At 48.6% G+C, this 22,561-nt stretch overlaps 1 protein-coding gene across 1 annotated transcript in view; it reads left to right on the top strand.

Moving 5' to 3' along the window:
- Positions 1-1,295: 1,295 nt before the first annotated feature.
- Ptk2b (protein tyrosine kinase 2 beta) overlaps positions 1,296-22,561 on the top strand; it is a 96,860-nt gene continuing 75,594 nt past the window's right edge. The window contains exon 1 of the mRNA XM_042697790.1: positions 1,296-1,362. The gene's annotated coding sequence lies outside the window, so the exon portion shown is untranslated. The remainder of the gene's footprint in view (positions 1,363-22,561) is intronic.

Raw genomic sequence — 22,561 nt, 5'->3', positions numbered from 1 at the left:
GTCCCAGCGTTTGAGCTTCAACACCATGCAGACACAAAAATAAATGCTTGGAAAGATTCCTAGAGTGTAGATTTCATAGCTATGGGGAATGAAGGAGTTACTGGTGACTCTCAAGGCTAAACATGGTGCCCGGGAGAAGTCTCTGGGAAGACTGGCCTCTTGGGTGAACAGTGAATGCACGGCTGCAGACGGGGGGGGGGGGGGGGGGGGGGGGAGGGGGGGGGAGGGTGAGAAGGCCAAGGCCCAGCTAGCGAAGCCATTCCTTCCAGTGGCTTCCCCCTGGCGGCACAGGACGCGCCTGTCCCGGGCCAGGGCCTCCCTCCACGGAAGCAGATGCAGACTGAAGGGGAACGGTTTGCTTCTCCACTGGGAGTAGGTGGTTTCCACACCCAGGAGTTCTCAGGACAGGTGCTGGGACCGTGTGCGCCTCTCTCCGCCGTCGCGCGGGGGCTGCTGCGTGCGCTGGGCTCGGGCACCGCGGGGGCTCTCCAGAGCCCTGGGGTTGGAAGTACGGTTCCCACCACAGGGTCCAGGTTTTACTGCTGCTCACCGGGGGCCCAAGGACTCAGCGGCCGGGACTCCGCGCTCCGCGGCGGCCGCGTGGGGGCAGCACACGCACACACCCGCCTCGACCCGGACCCCGAGCGGACCTCCCCGGCCGGCCCGCCCCGTCCGCCGGTCCTGCGTGCAGGAACTCGGGAGGTGCCCCGGGGTCGTTCGCCGTCCCCGACCCCCCCCCCCCCCGCGCCCTCCGCCCGCGGGTGGCCCTCGGGGTAGGCCAGGAGCGTCGCGGCCCTGCGCCCCGGCCTCATCCCCGGTCAGGGAGGGTCGGCGCGGGGACGGGCCTCGGCCTCCGACCCGCGCGGGCGCCCCCCGCCAGGCCCGCTCCTCCTGTGCTCGGGGACCGGGGCCGCTTCCCCCCGAGCCCCCGGCGGTCCTCACCGGATGGCGCCCCGCCGCCACGGGGGCTGGCGCGGCCGCCGGAGCGTGCGGGGAGACTGAGGCACTGCGCGGGGCGGGAGGGGCCCCGCCGGGGAAGGGCGGCCTCCGCGAGGGCCACAGGTGTGCGGGGGACCGGGGCGGGCGCGGGGGGCGCACGCGGGGCCCGGAGGCCGCGGCCGCTCGCGAATCGCAGGCGGCGTCTACTTGAGAGTTTATGGTAGAGGCTGGGGCCGGCCCACGCCGCGCACCCCACCCTCGGAGGAAGCGGGCGGGGAGCCGCAGGGGTGTGGTTAGCGCCCCGAGGAGGGGGCCGCAACCTGCCAGCCTGCTCCCAGCCGCAGCCGCGGAGCCCCGCCGCGGCCCCGCGCACCTGGCCGGCCCCGGAGCCGCCACCGAGCCCGCGCCTGCCTCGCACGCACGGTGAGTCCCCGCCGGTCCCGCCCGCCCGCCCGCCCGCCGCGCCCGGGCCGGGCTGGGCACGGTCGGCTTGGCTGGGTGGAGGGGGGCCGGCGGGACCCGGGTGCCCCGGAGCCACGGGCCGCCAAGTCCCAGTGGAGGGCCCGGCCCGCCGGCCTTCGGCGGGGCCCGAGTCCTGTTCTGATAGTTCACTTAAAACCCAAGGGTGTTCCCCACCGTTCGGCGTCCTGGGTGTGCAGACGGGGGTGCGGGTCAGCCTGTGAGGGCGCTGAGAGGAGCGGATTCAGACCGGCCCCTCCCGCGCCTCCCGGCCTGCCTCCAGCACCGCGGGGGCTGAGCTCCCCACGCCCTGCTGGTCTCCCCCTCGCACCCCGCGGGCAGGGGAGGGGTCTTCCTGATGTTCTCTCTGCAAAGGGGACTGGAATCTAACTCTGTCTCCGTCTGTCTGTCTCTGTCTATCTGGCTCTCTGTGTCTCTGTCAGTCTGTCTGTCTCTGTCTATCTGGCTCTCTGTCTCTGCCTCTGTCAGTCTGCTCTGTCTAAGTCTGTCTCTATATGTCTGTCTGTATCTATCTGGCTCTCTGTGTCTCCTCGGTCTCTGTCTCTGTCTGTCTGTCTGTCTGTCTGTCTGTCTGTCTGTCTGTCTCTCTCTCTCTCTCTCTCTCTCTCACTGTGTGTGTATGGTTAAAGTTACTGCTGTCCGAACTGGCTCTTTCGGAAGCTGCCTTTCCAAATGCTGCTCAAGGGTTAAGTTCTGGGCTGCTTGTTCTGCTGCCAGGCTGTGCGTGGGCAAAGCTTTGGGTGGGTGAACATGGAACACATGGGTGATGTTCTGAAATCCCACCAAACCCTGCCACCTGCCCTCACCCTCAGCCATACGACACCCACATCTCCCCACACCCCCAAACTGGGAGTGAGAGCCTACTGGGCTCCCTGAAGGCTGTTGGTACCTAGTGGGATGGGCTGGAGGGAGGGGGGCCATGGGCCAGGAAGACCCGGAAGTCAGAAGCAGCAGGCTTTCCCAGACCTGTACCTAGGATGAGTCCTCCGAGGCAATGTGCATGGCACAAACAGGGTTAGGAAGCCCCTCAGTGCCTAGGCTTCCTCTGACCCTCTGAAGGGCGACCCTAAGCCCCTGCTTAGACTTGGTCAAGACTGCTGAGGGGGAGGGGAGAAAGTATGCCGCATGGAAAAAAGTAAACTCATGAAGGAAGGAAGGATGGAGTCACATTCAGAAGACCCAACTTTGGCGGGACAGCATTCATTCATTCATTCATTCATTCACTCACTCCCTGGCTTTCTACTTGATGCCAGGTCTAGTGCTTCTTGTGGGAGACTTGATGGGTCAGTTGCTATGGCCCTGCTTGTCAGGCACAGTGGGAAGGGGCAGGGTACAACTAGCCCTGGGCAAGGGTTGACATAATTGCTTCCTGGCAGAGCCGGCTCAAGTCCAGGGAGGTCTGAAGAATTAGCCCGGCCAGGGAGAGGGGAAAGAAACGGCACTGAGCTGGGGAAATGCAAATGCCCAGGGCCGAAGGTGGTAGAAGCAGCCTGACTACACATTCTAGAAACTGAAAGTCCTTATGCTTGTTCAGAGCCCGGAGAGCAGGAGTGAGGGGAACCGCTTCTCAGGGCGCAGAAAGGTGTGCTCAGGCTGCCCTGGCAGCTCTTGTTGAAACAAAGATGGGGGGCCTGGAGCTGGGCTTGACATTTCCCAGCATGCCTGGCTTCAAGGGTGGAGATGCTGGATTCTACAAAGAAAATCACAGGATAACCAGATCTGAGTTTTACATAAGCATACTAGAATATTTTGTTCTTTGTAAAAGTATGTTTCATGATGCATGTGAGAGATACTCAGACACACTCTGCTTGTCTGAAGTTCAAATTTAACTAGAAGTCTTATATCTGTCTGGAACACAGAGTTTGGCGCTCTGCTGGGAAGTCAATGCCAGGAGTTGTCTTGGTGCCCAGAGGAGGACAGGTTCTGAACAGAGTTAATTTATAACCAAACATCCTAGATTCTCCTTGAGTTCTCTGCTAATAACATGATGGATCGTGTTGTTATTATGGGGACCAAAATCAGCTTGGCTAGCTTGTTTATCTACATGGAGAAAGATGATACCTTGGGGCAGGGGGCGGGGAATTGGGCTTTAGATCCTGACAGACCTGGGTTCAAACCCATGTAAGCCAGATAGCTTCTCTCAGCCTCAGGTTTTGTTTGTTTAGTCTGTGATAGCTCTTGTAAATTACCCATGAGCACTAGGGGAAAAAGTGGTACACATTAACCTTTATAACACCTTCACAGAGGGTGATCAAAACAGCAACGCACAACGTGGGGCTTATTTATTTTGATTTCTACTAACCCAAACACACAAAGGTCTCAGGAGAAATGCTTGGTGGTCTGAATTCCTGGTTCAAGTGAGAGAAGTTAGCCCCTGGGTAGGGAGAGAAAGCTGGAATCATTTCTCAGGCTACTGCTTCATGGAAGGAGACGGCAACCAGCTCTCCTCTTAGAGGGTGACAGGTGGGCAGAGTGGCTCAAAGTTCTGGTAACAGGAGGGAAATGTAAATGAATTAGGGAGAATGCACATAAAATGCCTAGCACAGTGCCTAGGTGTGTGGTACCTAGGCAACCAAGGTACCCATAAAGTTAGCATTCTTAGTTTTATAAGGAGTCCTTATTAGAAAGGTGGAGCTTGGGGAGACAAAGGAAGGATGCCTTGTGGATGTGTTTTGACTTTAATAGGAACATTAGTAAGGACAAATTAGAGGCTTCTCAAAAAGGAACCTGAGGGGAGTTAAGAATTCGTTAAGAGAAAGAGGAAGTGGAAAGTATGTTTCCCTTTGTGGGAACTGCTGGGTTATAAATGATCCTTCTTTCCTCCTCCCCTCCCCCCCAGCCCAGTAATAAGCATTTTGCCCTCAAGCCCTTAGGGCTGCACTTAGCAGGCAGTACTCAGAGGCTATGCCTTGAGAAGCTGGGGTTACTCCACTGAGGAAACATTCATACACATTGGCATGGCCAAGGTGGTGCTACTTCTGGCAGAAAAAGAGAATGTATCACTTGGCTCCCCTTAGCATTCCCTGACTCTGGCCACAGAACTCTTGCAGGTTCTTGTTGGGCATGCTGGTTCACACTTGTAATCCTTGGTATTCCAGAGACTGAGAACGGGAGGATCATGGATCAAGGCTAGTCAGGACAAAAAGTTCACAAGACCTGATCTCAGCCAATAAAAACTGGGCATGGTGGCTTGCACCCGTCATCCCAGCTACACAGGAAGTGTATATACAAAGATTGGAGTCCAAGCTGGGTTGTGCAAAAATTGAGAACTTACTAGAAAAATCTTGAAAACTAAAATGGTTGGGGGCATAGCTCAAGGGGTAGAGCTGACAAGCAGAGGCCCTGAACATTCAATCCCCAGTACCATGAGGAATGAAGAGGAGGAGGAAGAGGAGAAAAAGAACCTTTTTAAGTTTCCAAGGGAAATAACCTTTCACACGCAGGATGTGGGTACAGTGTGGGAATTGCAAAGGCCTTTCTGAAGGCATTGTCCAAGTCAGAGACCTCAGGGAATGGAGTCTGGTGCACAGTGTTTTAGCATCACCATCCTTCACAGATTCAGACTCCTATCTGCAGCAAGAGATCTCATGCCATGGCTCAGAGCCCCTAGGGAAACCTGCATTTCTGGCATTACATTCTGCATGGTGATGCCAGTAGTTTCGTATGCCTGAATTCTGACTTCTGGAACAAAATTTCAAGCAAAGATAATGGGATAGAGACTGCAGAAATGGGCTTTGATTACAGGGGATCTCTAAGTCCGTAGGTTCCTCCCTGCCTAGGAGCTTCTTGTCCGGGGACCATGTGGCCTGGCCTTCAAGATGAATGGGGCTCTGAGGTAGTCACCCTGGGCATGGGCATGATGGGAGTAGACACACATAATTGCAACAGATTTAGGGCTTAGAGTGTGGTTAAAGAGCAGTTTGGGGTGGTTTCATGGCATGTCTCATAGAGTTGGGGCCAGTAAGGGAATAGAAACAGGGCATTGGTGACACATACACTTCCTGCTCAAGCAGTTAAGTAGTCAAGATCTTGGGCTCCGAGTCACTGCCCCGGCTCTTGCACCAGCCTCTGCTCCAGCCCCAAGCTCCCTCTATGACCTCAGGCAGTCAGTTTAGCTGTAGCTCCCTCATCAGTAGGTAGGCTTAAGGTGGTAGTAAGGCTTTGGTGAACATGGGGTTCAGCAAGGTAACGGCCACTACAGACAGGGCACTGATGGAACAGGAATGAAATGAGTCACTTGTGTACCAGGGTGACCCCCTCAGGGCCAGGTCAGGGAGAGTCTTGTACAGGAGACAGCCCTTCATGGTGCTGTGGCTGTATGCACGAATGGGGGAGCACAGGCTGTCTTTTCAGCATCGTAGTAGCCAGATGGCTTCATGCACCCATTTAATACCTCAACTGCACATTTCCCAGAGCAGACACACAGTAGGCATCCAATAAGTGTTAGCTGACCCATTTCTTGACATAATTGTATCTGAACCTGTAGGAAAGTACTATATTTTGTTGTTTGAGTCTTCTGTTTTAACTTCAGTTTTTGTTTTTCTTAAGTAGTTGTATACAGGGGTTTCATTTCAACATGTCAGTTTATGAGTGCCATGCATCTTGATCAACGTTACCCCTTAGGTCATTCTTCCTCATCTTTCCCTCTCCTCCTTTTATTGACAGGGTCTTCTTATGTAGATAACCTAGGCCAGCTCTGAACTCACAACCCCTCCCTCCTCAACATCCCAAGTGCTGGAATTACAGGCATGTACCACTAGGCTTGGCTTTTTTTTTTTCTTTTTGCAGTATTGAGGGTGGAACCCAGAGTCTCACGAATGCTGGGCAAGCAGTCTACCACTAAGCCACATCCCCAGAACCTATGCCAGTTATTTTCATTATTATTATTCATGAGGACATAGTCCACCTACTAAGAGGAAAGGACAGCTCCCCCAGAGCACACACTACTATTTGCTCCCAGTCTACTGTGCTTTGGGAACAGCTGGTCTAAACAGCCCTTGAGCCAGCAAAGACACTGTCTTCCCTTAGTCCACCAGACCCTGCAGTCCTAGCAATCAGTTCATGCATTTGGAGAGCTGTCAGGCAGGAGAACATGGTGCACAAAGCTCTAAGCTGTTCGAGGGGGTGGATGTGGGGGGAAGGGATAGCATTTTGAGTCACTCTGCTGTTTCCCAAGGTATAATTATTACTCATGATGACAGTTTGATTTAGAGAGCAGACTCCAGGCTACATGTTCCCATGCGCTGTCTATGTAGACACAAGGGGCAGAATGATACAACTGTTTGGTCTTCCAATAGGCCCTCTGTGTAGACTCTAATGTACTGCAGGTGTGTGTACTGCTCCAGGCTCTGGATCTTCCATTAGCCTAGTGCCAAGGGAGTTCGACCCCTTACAGAGCAGTCAATCAGTGTGATTAGAACCAAGATCAACAACTGCCAATACTCAGGAAGGACAAGCTGTTTTTGACATCTTGGCCACAGTCCACTAACATTTTCCCCTTCTCCAGTTCTCTCTCTTCCTCTTGTGTTCTGAAATCTACCACACAGAATCTGGGAGAGCATTCATGAAAGACTGAGGGCTAAAAGGAATGTATCTGATCCATCGGTATGGATGGGTTTAATTTACATCTCATGGATTTGTCTCCCTCGAAAGTGGGCAATGCCCTGGTCAGTGCTGAGGGCAGCCCTGTTCTTGCGCATCCTCTAGCTGAGGATCTGATGCTCTCTGATTTCTGTTCTGAGGCTTCTTCCAACCATAGATGTCCCAGCCTCTGGTGTTTCTCTCAGACCTACAGGGAATTCTCCTGAGTTTGGCTCTTCCAGAGTTCTTTCCCATCTATGGGACAAAGGTCCAACAAAGGTTGGGGGTCTTTGAAGCCACATAGCTGTTCCTGGTTTCTGAACATTGTGCATGTGTACATTGCCCCTCCCTGATCTCTTGCGGCACCCCAAAACTTCTCTTTCTTCTCCTGTAGTACATGGCACTAGAAGTTTTCTCACTTAATGTTTCCACTTCCTGCCCCTGGTAGGTTCAAAAGAGCTGGTTCTCCCACCTTTGTGTACAAGCTCCCAGCATCTGATCACCCTGTCTACCACGGTGCAGGTGCTGAGAACTGATAGAGCCCAGGCCCTCAGGTCATGAGGCTTGCTTGGTGCAGCAGAGACTCAGCTCAAGCAGTGCTTCAGCCAGAGTAGTGTGGAAAGGACCCAGGATAGGGAGTCCTGGGCCCCAGCGTATTTCTATTGTGGGACACTGAGTGTCTTTGCTCTTTTAAGCCTCTCACTGAGCATTCTAAAATGAAGATGTAGTCTCTCCTGTCTGGTAGAGTCTTTGAAAGAAATACTTGGAGTGAGAGGGTCCCATAAATTATCACCTGCTCTGCCCCAGGGAAGATGGGCTGTTTAGGGGGTCAGAAAGATATGTGTCTGAGTCTTGACTTTATCATTTTCCACCTGTCACATTGCCAAGTGATGGAACCCTCCCAGCTCAGTGTTCTCACTGGTAACTTGTTCTGAGTACTTGGGTGTCTCCCCCTACTCTACTTCCTGCACATTTAGGATATAGTCTTTCCCCCCAAATTTGAAGGGTTTTATCTGCCTGCAGCCCATTTGTAGTCTGGCAGGGAAGGTAATAAATGAATATGAGTAATTATAAGGCCAGGGGTTTTTTGGGGCCATGAGAGAGACTCAAAGTGTATAAAGGAGAGAGAGATTCCTTCTCACTGTGAAGAATGATAGAGGTTCCTAGGGGAAGTGACACTTGGAAAAGCTCTGGAAGGACAGGTAGGATGCCCCCATAGGAACCTGGGACCATGGTTGTGGTCAGAGAAGAATGTAAATATAAGCAGGAAGGTGGGTAGGCAGGTGGGTTTGGGTGACTCATTTTGGTGGAGCCAAAGGTGGCAAGAGATAGTAGACATAAGGTTGAAAGGTGAACTAGCACCTGGACATGGAAACTAAAGACTGTGGAGGTTGTTTGGAAAGCTGTGGGACTTTGGAAGTTTGTTGAGAAAGTGTCAGGTTGCTGTTGAAGGTGTTGACCTAGGGAAAGGGGCTTTGATCAGGTGGAATGTGGGTTGGAACGCTGTAACGATTTGGCCCTTAAGCGTCAGAATAAATTGTGTGATATGAGATAGTTGGTGTCCTGGAGAATATCTACATGTCAACTAGAGGCTTCTACTTTCTCCGAGCTGAAATTGGTTCTTTAGGGGCCAGATATGGTCACGTGTTTCTGTGGTCCCAGCACTTGGGAGACACTGGCAAGAAAAACACAAGTTTAGGGTTAGAGTGGGCTATCTAGCAAGTTCTAGCCAGTCTAATATGCATCGTAAGACCTTCCCTCTCCAAAAAGTAACTAGCAAGAGAAAGAAAAACAAAAGGAAGAAGAGGCGGAAAAAGAAGAAAACAAAGGAGAGGGAAGGAGGGGAGGAGACAGAAGGAGGAGAGGACTGGTTCTTTGATAAATCTGAAAGCTGAAGGGCTTATGCACCTTGTTAGGTATATAGATAATTTAGGTTACAAATATGATTTAAATTATACAGATGATCGGCTGTTCTCCTGGGTCCTTCCCTTCCTCCATGTTCTTTTTTTTTTTTTTTTTTTTGGGTCCCGTCGTGGGGCCTGAACTCTGGGCCTGGGCGCTGTCCCTCAGCTCTTCAGCTCAAGGCTAACGCTCTACCACTTGAGCCACAGCTCCACTTCTGGCTTTTTTTTCTACTTATGTGGGCTGAGGAATAGAACCCAGGGCCTCATGCATGCAAGGCAAGCGCTCTACCACTGAGCCACCTTCCCAGCCCTCCTCCATGTTCTTGACTGCCTCACGGCCCCTGTGTATGGGCCTTACCTTTGCCATACTCTCCACAGCAGCAGGAATGCACACAGGGTCTGCGGCCCTTTTCTCACCCTCGTCTCTAGGGACCACTAGGGTGTGATAATTCCTGGACTCTGTTCCCCATCTCTTCTTTGCTTCAGCTTCGACTTCCAGGAATCTGAAGGACATTCCCACTGGAGCAGTCCGCCTTCTTCAGTGCTGTAGCTACTAAACTGCTTTTCCCCTCAGCATCCCCCTTTTCCTGCCAGCCCTATCTTCATGCAGTTGTCTTCTCCCACATGCTTAGGCCAGCCTCTGCTCCCCAACCTCCACTCCACTCCCCATCCTCTAAGCCTTCTTTCCCTGCTCATATCTTGTTCATCACTGAATCCCACAGATTCTTTCTTCATGCCTCTCATTCCTTCCCTCCCCTCGTTATAGCCCCTACTGATTACCTAATATTACTTAATAGTGCTTGAGGGCCTGGCTTCTTCCCACCTCCAGAAGCTCCCCAGTGCCTTTAGACAAAAACCCAGATTGCTTAAATTTACAACTCAGTGCCTCCCTCAATCCGAATTTCATCTCCCTTTGTAACCCAGAGTCCTTATGCTTCCCAAACAAAGCTGTTCGCTGCGGTCATCCTGCGCTGCCCATCAGACCTTTCCTGGAGTCCTGTGTCCTTCCTAGAACAGAGAGCCCTTCCCTTCCAAATTTGAGTCCTATGTACTCCTCCTTCAAGCCTGGCCTCATGTCCCCGTGGAAAACCCACTGCAGTCCCTGCTTCTTTACGGCTCCAATATTCCAGAATCTAGTAGGGAGGAACTTTTCCTTTTACTCTCTTCTCTTGGCCCTCAACTTCTACAGCCAGGAGACTCCATTTTCTTGGGCCAGAGAAATGTGATCTCTCACTCCTTCCTGGCACACTCACGTCTGCCTCACCTGAGCCAGACACAGGCCGGCTCTTCCTCATTCCCTTCACTGGGCGTCACAACAGCCAGTTGCAACATAGCAGGGTCACATCAGCAGCCTCTTGATTTCTCCTCCACTGCCAGAATGTCCTGCTGTCCCCTCTTGGAGCAGGAGGTTTCCTGCAGCTGAAGAGAAGAGCTCAGGAATCTCTTTACTAATCCACCCCTGGATCTCCCCATCTGCCTATTGTGCCTTTCCATTCTCCCACCCCTACCCTGAACTTGCCAGGGCCTGGCTGAGGGGAGAAAGGCAGCTGTTGGAAAAGTTAGGCAGCCTTGGGAGAGGACACACAAGGCAGGGACTCGGACTTTGCCCTGGCAGGGAGCACAAATATACCACTTGCTGTGCTTTCTGAACTCTGAACTTTTTACTCCTCCAGTCTCAATAGCTGAGCATACTTGGAGCATCGTAGCTCCTCTGCAGAGGGCCTTCATTCTTCCAGGGCCTCTCGGTCCTCAGCCTCCTCTCTCCTTTATTGTATTATAGAAAGGCCCATCCTGCGTGCATGTGTTGAACACTCATCTACCTCCTGTGTTCACACTCAGTGGGTGCCTGAACTGACCAGAGTCCTACCTTGAATGGAGGAGCTGTTGGTTGGAGACTAGCTTCCTTTTAGCCCTACCAGCTCCTGTACCAGCTCTAGAACGTTCCTTTGTAAATCTGGGGGGGAGTCTTTTATTTAAACACAGGAATGCTTCCTCTAAGTGGATCTTAGGTAAAAGCAAAGTGTTTAAGCCAGACTGAAACAGACCCCTCCACGGGAAGGGTGCAGAGGGCAGGTGCTGCCAGGCACCCAGCTCCCCTCCATAGAGGTCCTGGGGACCCTCTCTGGATCCCTGAATCTCCAGGACACCTAGAATATGGCTCATGAAGTGTTCACTGTGTGTGTATGCCGTAAGAGCTGGAGAACTAGGCAAGCGTAAGAGAATTCAGTTAAGAGAAGCCGGCTTGGGACATACTCAGTATCAAGTAATGATATATGTATATACATATATATGTATTATATATATATATATATATATATAGTATACATTATGAGGGGGGTCATATGCATTGTTGGGGAGAGTCATACATTTTTGGAGAGATCATGTGTATGTATTTGGGGTTATATATACATTGTTACAGATTGTATACAAAAACTCTCTGACAGAAGAAGCCTAATTTTGACCCCCCCCAAGCACATATATGATTATGGGAAGAAAGTCCATAGCTTTCATTTCACTCTTCAAGATCCTTGTGACCTCAAGCGATTAAGAATGACGCCTAAGATTGTCGGCTTTCCAGATGGCTCCTGGCTCCAGCCATCAGATGTGCTGGGCTGGGAGCCCTGGCAGGACAGAATCACGCTGTTCTGAGAGCCACTGTTGTAACCCAAGGATGCAACCTGGTGTGAGCGCTCAGTTGGCATTCCCTGGGTACAACATGTGCTAGAGCATAAGGTCCCCCCTCCTCCAGGAAGGAGGGCCTTTACAAAGCAAATCTGAAGCTGCAGTTTTTTAAAGGATAATACTAGCACATTGTTTTAGTGACACATTTTAAATGAAATACTTTATAAAACAGAACATTAGCTTTAAAACACAGCTATGATATTGAATGATTTATTAATTAGATTCTGTCATATTAATGATATTGAAAATCTCTTAAACTCTCTTAATTAATACAGAGTATGTCCATCTTCTTAATAACTTTTTGAGGTGTAATTCACATACAATATAATTCACCCTGCTCAAATGTTCAGCCACTTAGGTGGTTTTTATTACATCCACAGACTTGTACAACCTTTCTCACCCACTACTAATTACACAATCCTTTCAGTACTCCATATCATTTGCAGTCACTCCTGATTCTCCATTCCCTTCAGCCCAAGCACCATTAACCTACTGTCTATTTTTATGGGCATGCCTTTTCTGGTCATCCAGTGTTAATGAATCATATAATATCATGCCCCTTATAGATGATTTTTTCATATATCATAATATTTTGATGGTTTATGCATGTGGTAATGTCTATTAGTACTTCATTCCTTTTTTATTGATGAATAATATTCCATTTTATTTGTCTAGTCATTGAATTGGTGAACATGTGTGCTGTTTCCATTTTTGAACTATTAGAAGCACTGCTGCTGTGAACATTATGTGAAGTTTGTGTGAACATATATTTTCATTTTTCTTAGCTAAATACTTGAGAGTGGAATTTCTGGATCATGTAAATAAAGCTACATTTAACATTTTGAGTAACTGTCTCACATTTTTATTATTTTACATCCCCTCAACAGTACAAGATACTTTCAGTTTCTCCTCATTCTTATTGACTCGTTATTGTCTGTCATTTTTGTTTAGTTATCTTTGTGGGATGAAGTCGTATCTTATGATTTTCACTTACATCTCACCAATACTAATGATATTGAGTATCTCTTCATGTACTGGTTTGACATTGACACATCTTCTTTGGAAAAGGCTTATTCAAATCCTTTAGAAGGTGTTTATTTTGATGTCTGCAGTGTAACTACAAGTGGCTATTAATTGCTTTTTAAAACACATTTATAAACACTTATAACATCCAACATTTTATGAAGTTGTGTCTTCAGTGATAGTTACTAAATCTTACCATAGTACCTTACCTACTTAAACCAAAACAAAGAACAAAAATTAATTCTATTAAGTGATCTTTGTAAGCATCCCAAACAGATAATTTGGGAAGAGAAGAGCTTCACTTTATATTTAAACATATATAATATTTAAAAGTGGATGGAAGATTGGTTGGATGCATGGGTGGGTGGATACATGGATAGATGAAGGATGTGTAATTTGGTAGATGGACGAACTAATGGACTAATGACAAAGGAACAAGAAAGGACTGGATGCCAGTAAATCAAGAAGTCATACTAATCTTTCCATCTTTTCTAAGGATTTTCTAATTGGCATTGGTCTTTAACTTATATTTCACAGAACCACAAGAAAAGTAGTTTAAAAACTACAGGTGTTTTTGGTTGAAGTTTAGAAGCAAGCCACTGCATTTTTATTGTCTGGAATATAGCTAAAATGTTTCTTTAAAACAAGAGAACCTAGACAGCTGTGATAGTACATGCTTGTCATTCTGGCTACTCCAGGGGTCAAGGTAGGAGGATGGAGAATTCAAGGTCTGCCTGGGAAAAGGCAGCCAGAACATGTCTTAAAAATAAAAGAATGGCTTCAGTGGTAGAATATGGGTATGGGAGAACCTAGGGCTTCCTGGTTTCTGGATATGGTTGAGAAACTCAGAGACCTAGAGATACAACTCTAGATTCCATGTCACCAGATGTGACATTAGGGATGTGATGGAAGCATGGCTCTTCTTGGGTTTTGACCTTGCTGGCCCTGCCTACCACCATCTTTCCCACCAGTGTGAGACTTCTAGGCCACTCCTGTCTTAAGTTCTTTTTTCTTCTCCTGTCTCTGGGATGGCAGCCTGGTCATTGCAATGATTCACCACCAACTCCCACCAAGAGAGACTTCCTACCCATTCTTTCCCTTTGGTCCTCCTCCAAGAAAACATATGTGAACTTCCAAATGGAACTGGAGTTTGGGTTAAGAGCAAGCAAAGGAAAAACATTCACAAAAGCTACATGAAGGATAGCATGCTAGTTATTTTTGCATCACTGTGACAACATGTGACATAAACAACTTAAGCAAGGAAAGATTTATTTTGGCTCATGGTTGGAAAAGTTTCTTCTATCGTGGCAGGAGAAGGGATGGTGGCGTAGGGCAGTTCACATCCTGGCAACCAGGAAGCAGAGAAAAGGGAATGCAGAAAGAGGTCCAGACAAGACATAACCCCTAAAGGTGCCGTTAGTGGTCTACTTCTTCTAACTAGGTCCCACCCCTACCTTTCCCCGCCCCCCAATAATGCCACCATATTCTGAGTCCACTGAAGGATTAGTGCATTCATTAGGTCAAAGCCCTCATGATCTAATCATCTGTCACAGACACACCCAGAGTGTGCCTTACTAATCTCTTAGATGTTTCTTTATCCAATGGAATTGAGAATGAATAACCATCACAGTCAAGTTCCTGCCAAGTTCACTCAAGATTTGTGGTGGGAGCTCAAAGTCAAGAATTAAGGCAGAGTAGAAGGAACTGGGACTACTGCCTTTTCTGCTGGTGGTCGGTGGGTATGGAATTAGGGGTCTGGGTCTGTATCTCTCAGCAACGCATCTATAGAATTTTAGGCCACTTTGAGATAAGACCCCAGTGGACTCCAGTGACAGTCATGTCCTCTGGTAGGTATTTCCTTTGGATTTAAACATCGTGGAGGAGGCTTTTTTCTTTCCCCAAACCATATAGTTTCTTTAGCGCATGGAGTTGGTGGCTTTGACATGGTGAATCAGAAGCCCTGCAGTCTTACCGGCAACCAATCTCCAACCAACGATGCATTGAGCCTAGGAAGATTGCATCTGTACTGAACATTTACAGGTTTTTTTCTTCTTGTCTTTATTCTTTAAATGATATAGCATAATGACACAAGCAGCACTTCCATTCTATTAGGTATTAAAATAATCTAGGGGTGATTTAAAGTCTCAGCAGGATAGGTGCAGGTATGCAGACGTGATGTCATTTTGTATGAGAGACCTGAGAACCCATGAGTTTTGTTACCTGTGTGGGGTCTTGGAACTGCTCCCCTCTGGCTATCAAGGGTGACTGTATTTACTATTGGGAGGCAACTGTATTTACTACAGACCAGGTGTTATGCTAAGTACTGGGGATACAGACATTTATGGAAACTACCCACAAGATGACATAGCAATGAAACAGCAATGTGCCTTGAACATCAGATTTGCTGCCAGAGTGGAGCCAATACTGAGGAGTTTGGAAGGCCAGAGGCCCCGGTGTTAGCCCAGGGGAAGCTCTGCAGGTTATGTCATGAGATGGTGCTGTGAAAGTTCTTACAGAAAAGGGTGTGGCTGGTTTGGAAAATTGAACTACTCAAGGTGTCTGGATCTAGCAGGATGGTTGTGGAGAAATTGCTGGCAAGAATTGCTGGCAAGATTCAGAGAGACCCTCTAATGTGGTACCTCAGTATTGGGTTGGTTTCAATGTTGCTCTCAAGCAGCTATTGGATATATAGGGATAGGATCTGTAACGATAGGCATTCTTAAGTTGGGACGAGAGTTAGAGTTTTGTTTTGGAGAGGAGTTTTTGGTGCCAGGCCAGAGGAGCTCTAGTGCCAAGTACAGAGAAGCTCTGGCTAGAAGATTTGCAGATTGGCATTCTGGAGTATGGCCAAGGGCTGAGCTTGGGCTCTGCCAGTGGTGGTGGTGGCAGTGGAAGGTGCAAGTTCTCTGGGGACATAGTCCAAAGTGCCAGATGCCAACTTGGGTGTCACTCACAGTTACCTACTCTGCTGGCCACCAGAGGGAAAGGTGGGGAGGGCTGTCCCCAAGAAGAGCCCACTTCCTGCTTGCTTCCCCAATAGGAGTGTGTGTGTGCATGTGTGGTATAGCAGAGAAAACAGAAGGCCTGGCCAAGTGAGCAAGAATCAACCTGCCTCCAGAGGCAGGCAGGGAAGGGAAGACCCAGCTTACTCCACAGGAATGGGAAGGCTACAAGAGCACATCTACCCAGAAGGCGGGTGGGGGGCGGTGGGGGTGGTAATCAGCCAGACTCAGCTTACTCCACAGGAATGGGAAGCCCACAGGAGCGGGAAACAGCCAGGCATGCGCCTTTTCCCCACAGAATAGATGATTGCAGAGAAATGCCGGGTCATCTAAGATAGGTAAGATTAGAGGACTCTGGTGGAGGCTGAGTGCTTGGGCCAGAACAGGGGATCGTGTTCCCCCCTCCCCCACCTTGCGCCCCTCCCCCACCGAGCACTTGGTTGCTCCATCCAGCTATGCCTGACACATGTTTTCTTGAGATAAACTTATTTTTCACAAGTACACGCCTTGCTAAAAAAGAGTGGGGAGAAGACAGGTCTTGTTTTGTGTCCTTTGTTTTCCAATCCTAAGCCAGCAAATGTTAGAATTCCCAGCTCGTCCTTAGGAAACATTTGTTCAGGTCTGGGAGGTTTTGGGGGAAAAGACCTGCAGGGAACATGTGATTTGAAGATGGTCTCCAGGACCCATGGGAATCTAGAGCATTAGATGCACAAAGCCTCACCTGCTGCTACCAGAGGTGAATGCACTAAAGGCTGGCTTCCTAACCTGGATTTCAGTCACTCTGATGGAGAAGGACCCCAGAGGACGCTCATTTAAGGAACCCTGAGAAAGTGGTGACAGTGGCCCCTGTACTGACCATGTTGTGACCCAGCTCCTGTAGCATTGTGTGGAGTTGTGCTTCCCAGAACCTCTGAATGCTCTTTAAAACCTGAATCCCCAGGTGCCACCCACACAGCTTCTGACCCAGCTTGTCTGGATGGGACCTGAGCATTTGCAAGTGATCTGGGGCCCAAAGTTTGAGAATCACTAGAATTTGGAGGTTTGTAGGATAGTCCCTCAAGTGCCTTTCCAATTCTGCTTCTAGGGTGCTGTGTTAGAACCCTCTCATCTGGGAGCTTGTAAATATCTCTGTGCTGTCTGTCTGCAGGCAGGCCTTAGCTGTTGCTTTCTCTTTCTTGGTTTTATTTAGCTTAGTTCTTTGTGTTCTAAAAATTGTTCTGGAGAACTCTGCATGAAACAACCACCCTGACACTGTGAGCTCTGCCATCTGACCACAGCTTTTGCCTTCGCCCACGGTGTCTCTCGGTTAGGAATCCCCTCTCCTAGGCATCCTAAGTCCTTACCTGTCTCCCAAACAGATTCATCTCTGCACTCCACTTGCCCCTCCAGTCCTCTTCCTGATTCCTGAGACTGCCTTTCTTCCTTACTGTGCCCTTCACTGTATGTCGGAGCTTTCCAGTGCATTGCCAGTCCTGAGGATGGAGTCCTGGTGCCTGCTGCCTGGCTCAGCGGGTCACACAGAGCTGTGTTCCCAGTGACTGTTCAGCTGCACTAGAGGGCTAGAAACAACCCTAACAAACCAAGACCTATCAGTGTTGCCTCCCAGTGGTCCCCACCCTGGAGATGTACCTAGAAAGGCTTAGATGAGAGGAAAGGAAGCTGCCAGGGAACATGTGTAAGATAATGTAGCCAGAAGCTGGTGGGTACTCAGCCTTGAGAATAATTTGCTTCCTAATCTCCTCACAAAGGGAACTTCTAGCCCTGGAGCTGTATTAGGGATATTTTCCTCAGGAAAAAAAAAATCGTGCTGCCTTTGGCATCCAAGTCAGCTTCAGGAATTTCATTTTATGACTGATCCTTCTTTTTAAAAATTTTATTTATTTATTGCTCATCCTTGTCCTTCTTCCAGATCTTTTCTTTCTGAATACATAGCCAAGCAGTATCCTGCCCCCTTTAACTTGCACATAACTTCCAAACATCGTTTCTCTCCCTCAACTCTGTCTTTAGGTCTTGTTCTTCTCATTCATTTGTAGGGAAGCTCATGGTGTCACCTGACCTGGACCCCACATGACCCTCAGAAGTTCTGAAGGGTTCTAGATGGATTTCTGGGAACCATTGCCTTTCACTGTTTATTTAAACCCATGTGTCACTCTGAAGAGAACCATAACTTGCCAAATGCACCTTGAACAGATTCTAGCATTCACAGCATTCACAGAGGCAGTCTTGGTAACCACCCTTCAACCTTTCCTTACTTCTTTGACCATTGCCATCTCCCATGGCTTCTGCAGAAGATTGTAGGGCTGGAGAAAAGACTGCTGGGCTCAGCTCCTCACCCCATCTTTCACTTTTCAGGAAAACGGCAAGCACCTCATTCATTCCTATGCCCTCTTCCCACCCCTCCCACGATTCCCCTCTCCAGAAACAATGTTGGAGATCATGATTTTGCTCTTTTAAGTATGGAAGGATGAGTCTCCCTGTGGAGGAAGAGCAGCCTGGGTTTGCACGCAAGCCATTTTTCGTTGTTTGTGTGGAGGCAGATCAGGAGAGTCAAAAACAAGAGCTCCGGCTTAAGGTGTGGCAGCCGCAAGTGCCTCTCCACCTCTTTCATCATCCTCATCCTTCCTCCGAGCTGAATGCTGAAAGTAACTGTGTTTTCCTTATAGGGATATTGCAAAAATAAAAAAGGAGATAAGGCACTTATGTACGTAAAGCACTTGGCATCGGTACATTATACAGAGTTAGTGTTCAATCCATTTAGTTATTCCATCTATCAGTGGCACCATTACCGGAGACAGATGTGTGTGTAACTGAGAGGCCAGCTGAGCCCCACCCAGTCTATCTAATTGAACTTGTTACAAACCCCAGCCCTCAGCCCAGGGCAGGCGTAGGACCTCGTTATGACCTCAGCAGATTCTAAACTCACTTCCTATGCCTCTCGACACCTCTATACTGTCACTTCTTGGCTGGTCGTAACAGTCCACACCAAGAAGTTTCAGACCCCACAGACTACTGTTGATTTTACAGGCTGCCCTGGAGAAATGGAAGATGAAGAGGAAAATTGAGTAAGAGCATGTAGCGTCAATCCCTTCCCTGTCTCCTCTCCTCCTCCTACCGACCTTCCCTTCTCCCTTCACAGAGCAATGAGCGAATTATAAGGAGCCCTGCCCAAACTACTTAACCCCCATCTTCAACTCTGAGGATTTAATGGACAAATTTCTCTACAGATACAGTCTTCTTCCTGGGGTGGGGTGGGAGCTTGCACCTCTTCTTCAGCTTTTTCCTGAGATTAAACAAAGATGCTCCTCAGGGTGGAGCAGCCCATGTTGGCATGGGGGAGAACGTGAGATACAAAGCGGAGTGGTGAGGGCTCAGTGTGGAAGCGAGCCCTCAGCTCCCGGGCCGAGAGTGAGGGACCACGTGGGGATGGCTTTTGCTACTTGTGAAGGGGAGCAGTTGCTTTTCCAAGACTTCATACCCCACATTTTGACACTACAACTGTGTAACCTTTTTGTTTGTTTGTTTTTGGTGGTTGTGGGGCTTGAGCTCTGGGCCTGGGCACTGTCTCTCAGCTCTTTAGCTTAAGGCTAGCACACTACCACTGAGCCACAGCGTCACTTCCAGGTTTCTGAGTGGGTTATTGAAGATAAGAGTCTCATGGACATTCCTTCACAGGCTGGCTTTGAATCATAATCCTCAGATCTCAGCCTCCTGTGTAGCTAGAATTACAGGTGTGAGCCACAGGCACCTGACTGGGTAACATTTTTGTATAGAATCACTGCATTGACCTTCTGGTCCAACAAGGAGTGGTAATAGTATCTGTGGCACATAGATGATTCCAGGCTTGGAAAACAAACAAAACTTATGATAGACTTGACACATTCATGGGAAGGTGAGTCAACCCCCACAAAACCCAAACTTAAATATACGCTGCAGACATGGCAGCTGCTATAGAGGCCACAGTGAGCCACGCAGTGAAGCTGGAGATAAGCACGCTACTGATTATAGAGCCTGGTCTGCCCAAGACCCTGCGGCCTCCCCACAGCTCTTTGTGTCTCACTGATTTGCCAGAAGCGCTGTTCCTTCAACCCAAACATTCCTCCTTCTCCCTTACTCTCTTTCTTCTTTTCTCCTGTTTGAAATCCTCCTGAGCTTTCTACCACACTGCCTTCATGAGCCTGTCCTGGATCTCCCATTTCCTGGGTCAGGAGTAGTAACCTGCATTGACCTGTGGTGGCCATCTGCCTTGAATGATGGATAACGAGCACTCTCTGTCCCCTCAGACAGACAGTGTTTAAATCCATTCTCAGATCTGGCTGGGGACTTAGGTAGAATCTAACACGCAAGCAGTTCTCTGCATCTCTCTTAAAACTCCATTGAATGTGTAATTTAGGGCAGCTGGCTGTGGTTGCCGAGTTGGGGAGAACCTGATTCAGCTGGGGTCTGGGGACTCCAGACCATCGTGTGTGCTAGATGCCATTTGCTCCTTGGAGCTCCAGGGTTCCATTTGCCCCTGGAGAAGAAGAGGCTTTGTGCATCTTTTCTTTTAATCTATTCTCAGAATTCAACGCTCTGCTCCATGGTGCTGTGGAGGAAAGTAACAAAGAGTTTCTTCTCAGTACATAAAAATGGTGTGTCACAAAGGACTGGAAAAGTCCCCATTGGACTGCTCAAAGTTACCTAGTTCACTCTCCTCATGTAGAAGGTCTTTCCATAGAGCTCCCAGGTATCCCAACAGCACATTGCATGCATTGTATTCATCTTCTTGTTGGCTTAAACTCTCATAAACCCAAAAGCTAGAACTGCTCTACTCTGATGGCCCTCAAAGAGGGGGTCACTATCCCTGTTATTCTGTGATCTAACCTCAACATACACAGTGAGTTGCTTCCCTTCTTTCTTGCATGAAGTGGTTTCTCAAATGTTCTATCTCTCTGTCTCTCCACTTCTGGACAAATAATTTTGTTGTAATCATGAGAAGTCATGGCAGCAGTAGACAAATCATTCCATAAGAAACAGACTTGAGCAGGGGGTTCTCAGCTTCCTTATAGTATGGGCTCCTGTCTCCAAATGAACTTTATGCTTCATATGTTTTTTTGTTTTTAATAATTAAGCTTAATAAATAAAATACATCCACAAATCCCTTTATATTTGAATTCTTCAATCTGACCTTTACGACTAGCTTTTCTCTGTAGTTTGCTTCTGGCATATTCTCCCAGCCTCGTCCTTCCTCGTTCTTGTACTGGTCAGCTCAGGCCTCCATCACAAAGTACCATAGGTCGGGCGGCTTTAACATCAAATTTTTAGTTCCTCCCAGTTCTGGAGACTAAAAGTCCATGATCGGGGTGTCAGCAGGGTTGGCCCTTCCATGATCTCTCTCCTTGTTTGGCAGATGGCCATCTTCCTTCTCCCTCAGTCTTCACAGGACCATCTATGTGTGCCTCTGTTCTTATCTCCTCCCCTAATAAGTCCTACTAGAAAATTATCAACCCATATGGCCAATCTCATACTATCTTAATGGCTCTCTAAAGGCCCTATCTTCAAATGTGTCACATGATAGGAATTTAGGGGGACACAGTTGAACCCCTACCATTCTACCATATCTTTATCCACTTAGTATGACTTCATCTTCTTAAGAGTCCCTATATTTTCATCTCTTATGCCTTTGTCTCTGCTGCCTCTTTGCATGTGTGTGTGTGTGCGTGCATGTGTGTGCGCGTGCACACGTGTAAACAGCACATTGTTTACACTAGTACTGGGGCTTGAATTTGGAGCCTGGGCACTATTTCTTAGTTTTTTTCCAGTTAAGGCTGATACTTTACCACTTGAGCCATAGCTATACTTTCAGTGTTTTGCTGTTTAATTGGAAATAAGAGTCTCATGGAATTTTTTGCCTGGGCTAGCTCTGAACCATGATCCTCAGATCTCAGCCTTCTGAGTAGCTAGGATGACAGGCGTGAACCACCAACACCTGGCTCTGATGCCTCTTGCACTGCCTGAGAGAGGGCTATTCTTCCAAGACATTCCAGGGTCATGTGCTAGGCTGCTTATACATCACAGAGGGCAGAGACGCCCTCCTCCTGATACAGCCCCTTCTGTTTGCTTCACCTTAACAAGGGCCATCAAGTTCCACAAACAGAAGTTACTTTCCCTTCCAAATCAGGTCAAAAAAGAAAATCCGTAAAGAAATTGAATACTGAGTAGCATATGGAAAAAGTAGAAATATCCCTGAAGGTAGAATCTATTGTTTGTCTCCTGTGAGACACTGCTGTTGGGGAGCAGTTCTAACTCGAACATGAGCTTTTTCCTATGCTGTGAATGCTCAAATGTTTCTCCATTTGACCTTGACTATTCAAGGGTACAGTGCTGTCCACCATGTTCCCCTCTGCCAGACAGAACTCCCCTAAACATCACTTGTCACAACACCTCAGTCAAAGCAAACTCCAAAGGGCCTACTTTTCTTCCCATTGCACTTTCCAACTTTCCCCCAGCATGCACATACTCCAACATGCACACCTCCCAGAACATCAGCCTAGTGCATCATCTAAATGCCGTTGCCTAGTTACGATATGCTTAGCAACCAGTAAGGAAAGTGTGTTCGCACCTCCCAGCATTGTACATGGAGCACTGGCTGCAGACAATACAAACAGTTCCCTGGTTTCTCTCTGCAGCTAGAGAAAGGTAACTGTCAGAGGTGGCCAGCATTATGCTCTAGAGATAGTGTTCATCATCCGGGGGCCCAAATTGGTTGTTGTTTGGATTTTACTTGGCATTGGGTAATATCTTTATGGGGGCGGCTGGGTAGGTGGTTCTTGAAGGGCCGGATCTTTCTGCTTGCACTTGTTCTCAGGATGCCTGTGATGCAGCAGGGCAGCTTGCAGAATCCTCTCTGCTCCCACGCAGCCCTGCCCTGCACCGAATCTGCATCCCCCACCACCATCCACCTCATTCTCCACT

This window comes from Dipodomys spectabilis, unplaced genomic scaffold (assembly GCF_019054845.1).
Source record: "Dipodomys spectabilis isolate Male_0828 unplaced genomic scaffold, ASM1905484v1 ptg000229l, whole genome shotgun sequence".
Taxonomy (NCBI): Eukaryota; Metazoa; Chordata; class Mammalia; order Rodentia; family Heteromyidae; genus Dipodomys; species Dipodomys spectabilis.
This window is presented reverse-complemented; position numbering and strand designations above follow the sequence as displayed.